The sequence below is a fragment of the Euprymna scolopes genome, chromosome 46, assembly GCF_053919585.1.
Source record: "Euprymna scolopes isolate OS-2025 chromosome 46, ASM5391958v1, whole genome shotgun sequence".
NCBI lineage: Eukaryota > Metazoa > Mollusca > Cephalopoda > Sepiida > Sepiolidae > Euprymna > Euprymna scolopes.
In genome coordinates, this window is record NC_136527.1 from 193,844,186 (window position 1) to 193,854,434 (window position 10,249).

Below are 10,249 nucleotides of genomic sequence, written 5' to 3' on the forward strand. Positions count from 1 at the left end.
TTTTCAACTTCCTGTGTTGGTGAAGAGCTCACCTTTATTTCTTCTTTAACGAGGCTCCTATAGACCATTCTTGGAGTTGTTGCAAAAAGTTTATCCTTTTTCTTTCAAAGTTTTTGCTTTTATTTTTTATTTGTGCAGCTAAGGTTTTTATTTCAGCCTGATGTACTAACATCTTAGCTCTTAGCTGTGCTTTGTCTTGGAGGGAATAATACGTTTTCAACTTATTCACATTCTTATTTAGTTTTTGGCCTGGAGTTTCACAGGACAGGAATTAAGATATCTGGGGAGTTTCCTTTCGGATTTTATCTATTTTCTGTTGGAGTTTTCTTCTCCAAGCTGAGTTATATGATTTAGTCTTCATGTTTCCTCTTTTACTCTCCTGGTGTTGAAGTAATAATATACCATGCTGCCCCGTATGTTGTATTATTTATTTCACTCAATGTGGCATAAATGCGAGTGATCCTTCTGAGGCCATCATTGACTTTTGAAACAAGCATCTTGAAGGCTTTATTCATATTAAGTTTTTAAAGTCTGGGTCGATCTTCAGCAGCCAGACACGGTACCATTTATATCCTGTTTACCAGCTCTTCCTCTAGTTCCAACTGGCCCACGTTCAGTGTCACATGTTGAAGTGGGACATACTGTTGGTATGTCTTCCCATATTTAAATTGTATTGGGTCTGTTTGGAGTGATTCCTGTGGAGATGTTGCATTATTTGATGAAGTGACGCATCGGCTATATTTCTGGTTTGCTTTTGATAGGCACGTAAGACTTGAACTCGTTGACATTGTCTCACTGAGCTTTGTCAGGTGATTATTTGTTGTGTCTTCTTGATTGGTTTGGCAGATCTTGAGTATAGAGGGCATTGCTGATTGGGCAAGTGTTGTTTTTAGCCATTACATGGACATCCTTTTTTAGCTGAGATATTTGCTCCACAGAAAAGACATTGTTCTAAAAAATTAGACTTCTGACATGTTAACCTTTTTCTTTTTAATATCTTCCTTCTTTGGGCAGTGATGCTTAAAAATCTTTTGCCATTGCTTACAACTTTCTGTGAGTTTTTGGTATTTTTATATGCGTATTCGATTGACCAAATCAATGTCCAATTTTCCTCCCTATTCCACTGAGTTTGGGCAAATTCAGCAGTGTTAGATTTGGTAACATCAATTGCTCCTTCACTAAAAGCTTTCTTCTCAATTGCCTCTCTAACATCTTTTAGAAAATATTTATGTTGAAAGTTAATTCTTAGATGTGGTTAGTGATGTTTTTCCTTCTGTCAAGGGATAAGATTTTAATTGAGCCTCAAATACTGTTTTTCCTCCCCCATTTTTGATACCTTAAATATGCGAAACAGTGGAAAATAATGTTCGTCTCCTCAAGAAACCAATTTATTACTTGGTTATTAATGTCTTTTTATAGTAGTCTTGGTTTGCTCTCGCCGGATTTCAGGACTAGAATTTGACTGGTCTTATATTGTGTCCAGCTTAGTGTTGATACTTGTGGCAACACACCTAGGAGAAGATGCACCGTTATTTTCCTTTGACCCAGTGCTATGCTTAGGAAATCCTGCAAGTTTGTTGATTTACTTTTATTTTTAATTCCCAATTTGATTCGAATATGTGATCAGAGTTTACTTCAAATTGAAAATTAAAAGTATCCTTATACCAGAGTTCCTGTTAAATCTCTGTACAGAGAGACAAAGACACCCGGGATTTTTTTTCTAGTAGGCATTCAATTCTCCTCAATGTGAGTTCTCCTATGTGTAATGAATGTTGATGTTTGAGAACAAAAATATTTAGACACTTCACAAGAAGATGGGGTTTCCCCAGTATGAGTTCTCATATGTGTCACTAATGCTGAGTTTTGAGAACAAGAATATTGACACACTTTACAATAATATGGCTTTTCCCCAGTGGGAGTTCTCATATGTGACACTAAATGGTATGTTAGAAAACAAGAATATCCACACACTTCACATGAATGTGGCTTTTCCCCAGTGTGAGTTCTCATATGTCTCACTAATGATGATTTACGAGAACAAGAATATCCACAAACTTTACAAGAATGTGGCTTTTCTCCAGTGTGAGTTCTTACATGCCCCACTAACATTGATTTTTCAGAAAAAGAATATCCGCACACTCCACAAAAATGTGTCTTTTCCGTTTTTTTCCATCAGTATGAGTTCTCATATGTCTCACTAATGCGGATTTTCTAGAACAAGAATATCCACACCCTTCACAAGAATATGGCTTTTCCCCAGTGTGAGTTCTCAAATGTCTCACTAACTGTGATGCTTGTGAACAAGAATACCCGCACACTTCACAAGAATGTGGCTTTTCCCCGGTGTGAGTTCTCATATGTGTCACTAATGTTGATTTTAGAGAACAAGAATATTCACACACTTCACAAGAATGTGGCTTGTCCCCAGTGTGAGTTCTCATATGTGTCACTAACTGTGGTTTTTGTGAACAAGAATATCCGCACACTTCACAAGAATGTGGCTTTTCCCCGGTGTGAGTTCTCATATGTGTCACTAATATTGATTTTAGAGAACAAGAATATCCACACACTTCACAAGAATGTGGCTTCTCCCCAGTGTGAGTTCTCATATGTGTCACTAACTGTGATTTTACTGAACAAGAATATCCACACACTTCACAAGAATGTGGCTTTTCCCCGGTGTGAGTTCTCATATGTGTCACTAAATTTGATTTTCGATAACAAGAATATCCACACACTTCACAAGAATGTGGCTTCTCCCCAGTGTGAATTCTCATATGTTTCACTAAATTTGATTTTAGAGAACATGAATATCCACACACTTCACAAGAATGTGGCTTTTCCCCAGTGTGGGTTCTCATATGTATCACTAACTTTGATTTTGCAGAACATGAATATCCACACACTTCACAAGAATGTGGCTTTTCCCCAGTGTGAGTTCTCATATGTATCACTAACTTTGATTTTTCAGAACATGAATATCCACACACTTCACAGGAATGTGGCTTCTGTCCAGTGTGAGTCCTCATATGTATCAGTAACTTTGATTTTTCAGAACAAGAATATCCACACACTTCACAGGAATGTGGCTTCTCCCCAGTGTGAGTTCTCATATATATCACTAACTTTGATTTTTCAGAACACGAATATCAACACACTTCACAGGAATGTGGCTTCTCCCTAGTGTGAGTTCTCATATGTATCACTAACTTTGATTTTTCAGAACACGAATATCAACACACTTCACAGGAATGTGGCTTCTCCCCAGTGTGAGTTCTCATATGTATCACTAACTTTGATTTTTCAGAACACGAATATCAACACACTTCACTAGAATATAACTTTTCCCTAATGTGTATATTCATATTTAAATAAATTTTAACTGGAGCAAGATTTTCACCACCAAGTTATAAACATTATGACATTTCCTAACTTTTTCAGTTTTAATCTAGAGTTATTGATGCAAGTTAAATTTTATGCTAAAGAAATTTCAATTTGTATCACTTACTTTATTTGATAAGAGATATTTCGTAGAATAAAAGTTAAAATATTTTCTTTGTAAATTAGCAGATGTTTCTGATATGTTAAATGATTTATAAAAATGTTAAACAAAAATTTCACAAATTAAAATATGTGTGATGTTCTTATCACTATTTGCTAAACAATCCAGACAAAATAACTCTTCACACATATATGTCTAATGAAGTTGTGTGCTGCCCTTTTTGTTGTCTGCCACGTAAAGAAATAATTGTGTATATAATACTATTTAAGGAGAAGGATGGTCCCTTAATATTCATTAAAAATATTCCAGCAGGAACATCTGCAAATAAAAAATAAATGTAATATAATATTTTAATATCATCGTTTATTTTAATCGTGCCAACAAAACAAGAAAAATAACTTTATAAAACATTTCCAAATCACAGAAATAAACACATAATTCACATTCATATTGTTTAAATGTTTAACATTATTCATAGTATTTTGTAATAGATAAAGGAATTATGCAATTAATAAAGTAAAATAAACAATAATATAGTAAGAATTTGTAGGAAAAATAAGCATACAACTACCATAGTTGCTACTGAAATTAATAAAAAATATATTGCTAATAATAGAAATATAATAAGTTTATAATACAGGAAAATTGAATATAAATACTCAGTAAATTAAAGTTAATACAAATCAATATATAATCTAGTTATTTAGCAATGGATACTAATATGGTCTTTTAAAATAGCTTTTGTTTTAAGTCATATGTGTGGAAATAATAAATCTCTAAAAATGGTATTACATTTAGAAAGTCATTTTTTTTCTATTTTTAAGGAATATAGTTTATAGAGATTTTATAGTGAATTGTTATAGGCAAGGAAAACAGACGAAATAGAGCTGCACAAGTCTACAGCTTTGAATAGAAAGGTACTGGAATATGATGATGTATTATAACGAGGTACCTGAACAGAGAATTGATGAAGAGTAACACTAGATCAACAAGTCAAACGAGCACAAAATCTTTGTTTCTGTATCTTGCCGATATTTAATGTGCATTAATTGTTGGCCATGGTTTATGTAGACAGAGCGGCAGGCATTGCTGATTGTTGTGAATTTGTCCTTACAACCAGTTTTTTATTGAATTGAATAAGATGTCATATGATTATTGAGTTGTTTATTAAATTAAATATTATTTCATATAATCAAAATTAATTAACTGCTGATTGTTGTGAATTTGTCCTTACAACCAGTTTGTTATTGAATTGAATAAGATGTCATATGAATATTGAGTTTTTTATTAAATTAAATATTATCTCATATAATTATAATTAATTAACTGCTGATTGTAGTGAATTTGCCCTTACAACCAGTTAATGATTGTAAAGTGTTTCTCCCTTTACCATTGAATGTTTTTATAGATTGTTACACCTAATGTTTTATCTGCTGCAATCAATTTTGAATGTTGTTTATATAGTGCTGAGCTCAAAATGTCTAAATAGAAAGGTAATGGAATAGGATGATGTATTATAACGAGGAACCTGATGAAGTGAAACACTAGATCAACAAGTAAAATAAGTTAATCTTTGTTTCTGTAGCTTGCCGATATTTTATGTGCATTAATTGTCGGCCGTGGTTTGTAGTGAATTTGTCCTTACAACCAGTTTGTTAATAATTATAAATTGTTTCTCCTTTTACCATTGAATGTTTTGATGGTTGTTACACCTAATGTTTTATCTGCTGCAATCAATTTTGAATGTCGTTTATATAGTGCCGAGATGATATTAAGTAATAAAATTAGCAGTTGATAAGTAAGTGCCATATTGAAAGATATGCTAATTCAAAGAAACCTGAGTATTAAATATCATCTTCACTGTTTGTATAGCAAACTTTACCCGGCCATTAAATTGAGGTTATGCAAATCAGAACTGCATGTGTTTAACAACTCATGTCTTAATGAACTGATGAAATATGTTGGAATTAAAAATTAATCACCAGTTTTAAACTCTTTTACAGAATAAGGGTTTTTGTTTTACTGAATGAAAAATTATTCAAATGTGCAAATTGAAAAGAAGTTATAAATTGATATATAGTAACATATTAGAGATCATAGGTCGGTGGCGATAAAGTTAGGTAATGTGCAGGGTAACAAGGCTTAGGTACAGCTAATGATTTATCTGCTCTATCAATCAATTTTGCATATCGTTTATATAGTGTTCAGATGATATTAAGTAATAAAATTAGCAGTGGATAGGTTAGCGACAGCTAAGAGAGAATTTACGGAAACCACTAAAAAGCGCATCGAAGCACAAAAACTAGGAACTCGAGACTTCTGGAAAATCTACAACAGTGTAGTAAATAATGGGCAATCGACAATTCCCCCACTAACCAACAATCACGAGGTTGTCTCCTCAGCAACCGACAAGGCTAACATGCTTGCCAGTCGGTTTGCCTCAAACTCCACACTGGACCCTTCCAACCACCCCCTACCTGACTTTCCTATGCGGACAGACGCCACACTAGACGATCTGAAAACCACCCCTGCTCAGGTGCATGCTATCATAAAAAACCTTGACACCTCAAAAGCATGTGGACCCGATCTTATCCCAGCTGTGCTATTAAAAAAGTGCTCAGCCGAAGTAGCTCCAGTTCTCTCCAAACTCTACAACAAATGTCTTAATGAAGCTTGCTTTCCGGGCTGTTGGAAAACTGCTTCTGTTGTACCAGTATTCAAGAATTCTGGTGAAAGGACAGACCCATCAAATTATCGCCCCATTAGCCTCCTTCCACTTTTTGCCAAAATATTTGAGACCATAATTAACCACGCTCTAATCCATCATCTTACAGATGCTAAACTACTGACTGACAAACAATATGGATTTAGACAAGCCCGTTCCACAGCAGGCATCCTCACCGTGATCTCTGAACGTATATACCAATCACTGGACAAAGCGGGGGAAGGCAGAGCGGTAGCTCTAGATATATCTAAGGCTTTTGACAGGGTATGGCATGAGGGTCTCCTCAGTAAAATCAGATCATACGGTATCACTGGTAGAATACTTAACATAATTAAATCCTTCTTAGATAAGAGAAAAATCCAGGTAGTCCTCGACGGTCGCACATCTAAACAATATGATATAAATGCGGGAGTGCCCCAGGGTTCTATCCTTGGACCTCTATTGTTCCTGATATTCATAAATGACCTCCCCGACAACATTGCCTCTGAGATGGGTATATATGCTGATGACACTACACTCTATGGCAGACACGACAGGAAGACGAATGAACACATTTCTAAAGAAATGGCAGAAACACTAGAGGAAGACCTCCAATCTGTAGTGGAATGGGGACAAAAGTGGTTGGTCGCGTTCAATGCTGCCAAGACTAAACTAGTTTCATTCAATAATTACAAGAAACCCTCTCTACCACCAATAGCAATGGCCAACGACTCTTTATCTGAGAGTCCATCTTTCAAACTCCTTGGCCTAACGTTCACAGGAAACATGAGTTGGAACAATTACATTGAAGGCATTGCCAGGGCCGCTGCAAGAAAGGTGGGCTCTCTCTACCGTGCTAGAAAACTACTAACACCCGAAAGTATCCTGTACCTCTATAAGGCCACCATTCGCCCATGTATGGAGTATTGCTGCCACATCTGGGCTGGTGCATCTGCTACTAGTCTCTCGCTCCTTGACAAGGTTCAAAAGAGAGTCGCAAATCTGATAGGCCCTGAACTGGCATCTAAGCTTCAGCCTCTGTCCCATCGACGAAATGTTGCATCCCTCTGCCTGTTCTACAAGTATTTTAGTGGTGAATGCTCTGATGAACTGCAATCACTTGTGCCCCCACGACGCGAGCACCCTCGACAAACCCGACAGGCTACTAGATCCCACCCCCACACTGTAGAGGTCCCTAGATGTAAAAGATCTTTTTACTCCAATAGTTTCTTCCCCAGAACCGCAAGACTCTGGAATTCCATTCCAGGTCCCTGCTTCCCCAACAGTACTGACGTGCAGAAGTTCAAGTGTAACGTGAACCGACACCTTGCTGCCCAAATCCCTACATAGTACCCCAGTAGTTGTTGCCCCTGATAGTAGCCCCCTACACCAAAGTGGCAATTTGCCTTGTTTGGGGTGAAAATGTAAAAAAAAAAAAAAAAAAAAAAAAAAAGTGCCATATTAAAAGATATAATTAGTCGGAGTTTCCATATTGTACTTAATTATCGGCCATTAAATTGAGGTTATACAAATGAAAACTGCTGAAATATGTTGGAATAAAACGAATCACCAGTTGCAAAGGCTTTTAAGATCTCTTTTACAGAATAATAAAAAAAAAATTGTGAAAATTGCAGAGAAGTTATAAATTGATATAGTGTTTTATATAAGGGACCATAAGTTGGTGGCGATAAAGTTAGCTAATGTGCAGGTTGACAAGGCTTAGTTCTCATTTTTCATCTGCCACTATCCATTTTGCATGTGGTTTATAATGTTCAAGCCGGCTGGGGTGACGTCATAAATTGGTAATTATGTAGGAGTTGTTTAGAGGATAGTCTGGTATCTTTCTTTTTTTACACAGTGGTCACCACTTATCAAGGCCCGGAAGCCACTCAGGGATAAGGGTTATTGCAAGTACATTACATTAGTGTGGATATTTGATGAAGTGTTTACTCAAGGGGGCGGTTCATTAGGAATTTGTTAACATTGGATCTGAACACATCCAAGTTGTAGTCAGGCGGGAAGCAGGCAGACGGAACAGAGTTCCACAGGCGTGCAGTTCTAAGAAAGAAGCTTTGTTCATGGAATCCACGTTTTGATTTAGGCACAGATAAAGAGTGGGGAAATTTTTCACAGTGGATTCGGCTAGACGGGTGTTTTTCGTGAAAGATTGGTGGGGACCAGAGATTGGAGTTCAGACGAGCACCTGTCATGGAAATAACGATAAAACAAGGTTAGGCTCGCAAAGTCTTTTCTGTGGGAGAGAGGTTGCAGGGTTGAGAAAAGGGCATCCCCCACTAAGCCACGAAGTGTATTTTGTACTCTGTCAAGGCAGGATAGGCTTCTAAAAAAATTGATAATTAAGTATTTATATATTCATTATTATTTATTTTCTTTGTGGCAAAATTGCTAGGATTCTTATGTATTGTAGTTTGGTGACGCTTTTTTACAACTAAACACAATGAGATCCTATGTATTAAGGTTCGTATTAACGGGATAATTCTAAGTAAGTTGTGATGTGATATGTCTATTTAAATCATATTTAAGTTTGTGCATGTTCATATAGTAAAGAAAACAGGGAGAAGGGAGAGAATTTCAAATGGTTTTATGAACAAAATTTTCTTTTCTTCGTGGTTAAATTAAAAGGGAGAGATGAATAACAAAACAAACTTGTGTAAAAATTCAAACATAGAATAAATAAAACTTGGAATAAAAATAAACACAAATTAATTAAAAACATGTAATTAGAGCAACATGAATATTAAATAAAATATGGAATGAATAAAAATAAACACAAATTAATTAAAAACATGTAATTAGAGCAACATGAATATTAAATAAAATATGGAATAAATAAAAATAAACACAAATTAATTAAAAACATGTAATTAGAGCAACATGAATATTAAATAAAATATGGAATAAATAAAAATAAACACAAATTAATTAAAAACATGTAATTAGAACAACATGAATAAATAAAATATGGAATAAATAAAAATAAACACAAATTAATTAAAAACATGTAATTAGAGCAACATGAATATTAAATAAAATATGGAATAAATAAAAATAAACACAAATTAATTAAAAACATGTAATTAGAACAACATGAATAAATAAAATATGGAATAAATAAAAATAAACACAAATTAATTAAAAACATGTAATTAGAGCAACATGAATATTAAATAAAATATGGAATAAATAAAAATTAACACAAATTAATTAAAAACATGTAATTAGAGCAACATGAATATTAAATAAAATATGGAATAAATAAAAATAAACACAAATTAATTAAAAACACGTAATTAGAGCAACATGAATATTAAATAAAATATGGAATAAATAAAAATAAACACAAATTAATTAAAAACATGTAATTAGAGCAACATGAATATTAAATAAAATATGGAATAAATAAAAATAAACACAAATTAATTAAAAACATGTAATTAGAACAACATGAATAAATAAAATATGGAATAAATAAAAATAAACACAAATTAATTAAAAACATGTAATTAGAGCAACATGAATATTAAATAAAATATGGAATAAATAAAAATAAACACAAATTAATTAAAAACATGTAATTAGAGCAACATGAATATTAAATAAAATATGGAATAAATAAAAATAAACACAAATTAATTAAAAACATGTAATTAGAGCAACATGAATATTAAATAAAATATGGAATAAATAAAAATAAACACAAATTAATTAAAAACATGTAATTAGAAAAAATGCCGCAAAACAAGAGGAAACAATTATGCAAGTGAGAAAAAAATAACTAGGAAATTTCAAGGCTTCAATCATTATAAGCCATGCATAAATAATATGGTTGCAATTTATTGCAGTAGGTGGGTGTATATCGGTTTTAGCTTTCTTAAGTTTGTTGAGGAAGAGTTAGAGCCAAATAACGTTAATTATTCTGTACTTTCACCTGACAGCTTAATAAACAAACGATACTGTAAAATATTGTTGTTGGCGTTTAAAAAATTTTATATTCAAATTATAATTGAAATTTAAAAAAAAAT